Here is a 1,620-nt window from a genome sequence, read left to right as displayed (position 1 = left end):
CTCCCCCCCTGTAGGCCTAGTCAGCTCCACAGCTCAGAAAAAAAACCTGCTACTGAATTTAAAAAAAAGGGTTTATCAAATCAGCCAATAAACTTAAATGGTAGAAATCTGAATTGCCAAAAAATGCACAAATGAGCCTAAGTCACACCGATGCTACAGAAATCCCAGGTCCATGACTGCACAACACATCAAAACACTGTTGTGTTATTGTTCCTTAAAAAAACAAAAACAAAAAACGCACCCACTTGTCATGAGAGGGGGGGGGGAGAAAAAACATCTTGCCTGAAAAAATTACATCATTCCTCAAAGACTTGCTGCTGAAAACATACTGTCTCCGCACTGCCAAAATCACAAAGAGAACAGAAAAAAACACGTCTTATGAGTCAATGTCAACGACTGCAAATCAAGTTACAGGTGGGGGCAAAGCACACGACGAGCATAAAAAAAACCTTTTAAAAACATATTTCCAGAAAAAGGGGCGACCCGTTTTGAACACTGTCCAGAAAAGACTGGCACCATCTTCCATTACTTCTTCCCCTCGAAAATACGACCACAACCAGATCAACAAATAAGGTAACAAAGCAGCCCTGAAAAATCGAGGTTTTTCAAATGTCTTATTCGAAAAACAAAAGCAAAAAATCTTGTCGTGGAAGCTACTTAAAACTAGTTTCTGCGCAGCTCACACTGCCATCACAAAATGTACGCCACTAAAGCCAACACAGTCTCAGGAACACCAGCCAGGGGAAAAAAGCATTAAAAATAAAAACAAAAAGTCCAAAAGACGGTTCAAAGTCAGGAAAAAAATTAAAAAAAATAGGGAAAAATCTCTCGGTTAAAAATACTCACCAGGAGCTTAATACTAAAAATGAGTAAAATTCAACGCTGTTTTTACTTGAGTAGGTAAAGATCCGCTTACGGCTCGGCAGGCTGATTGTATCACCTTGAAACCAGTGGACACGAAATGGCGTCGACTCACACACACACCACAGCAGGGGCCACGCCCACTGCTGCCTCCCTGTTTCGATTGGCTGTTTAAACCGCCCCGTGTGGCTGTAGTCGTCAGCGATTGGCAGATGCGCTTGCCAGTCCGGCTCAGGATTGACGACATAGACATATATCGTATACGACATATTCCTTACGCTGTGCTCCATTGAAAAACATGTAGCATTAGGTTTTAACTAAACACACTCTTATTTAATGGCTTTTAAAACTTGATATCTTTATTAGTAGCTTTATAGCTTTATTATTTTGCGGACATACGCAGATAAACACGGCTGCTGTTGCCTTGGCAGTTGTTGCTATGCTAACAGACAGACAGACAGACAAGGGGAAGTCACAAACTGCACAATTCAGCATTCGATACATTGTAACTTGTTACAGAATGTAGTGAAGAACAGAATGTACTGTAACAATGTCATACAATGTAACAATCCGCAATGTAAGTGGATTGTTCACATTGCGGATCTCTGCTCTACCCACCTTGGCTTCCGGCCGTTAACACTCTCGCTCGCGCATTGTTCACCCACCCTTCGCGGCATTGTCTTACATTGCTATGACATTCGCTCTACGTCAACTTCTCTTCTTCACCTACATCTCCTGCCTACACCCAGTCTACCAATC

At 42.0% G+C, this 1,620-nt stretch overlaps 1 protein-coding gene across 1 annotated transcript in view; it reads right to left on the bottom strand.

Moving 5' to 3' along the window:
- The window catches only part of LOC118337856 (heterogeneous nuclear ribonucleoprotein C), an 8,715-nt gene extending 7,744 nt beyond the window's left edge, over nt 1-971 (bottom strand). Inside the window, exon 1 of the mRNA XM_035674979.1 lies at nt 847-971. The gene's annotated coding sequence lies outside the window, so the exon portion shown is untranslated. The remainder of the gene's footprint in view (nt 1-846) is intronic.
- Nucleotides 972-1,620: the final 649 nt, after the last annotated feature.

The sequence above is a fragment of the Morone saxatilis genome, unplaced genomic scaffold, assembly GCF_004916995.1.
Source record: "Morone saxatilis isolate NCDOM2014 unplaced genomic scaffold, NCSU_SB_2.0 Contig4, whole genome shotgun sequence".
Taxonomy (NCBI): domain Eukaryota; kingdom Metazoa; phylum Chordata; class Actinopteri; family Moronidae; genus Morone; species Morone saxatilis.
The sequence above is the reverse complement of the archived record's forward strand: the minus strand, read 5'-3'. Positions and strand labels throughout refer to the sequence as shown.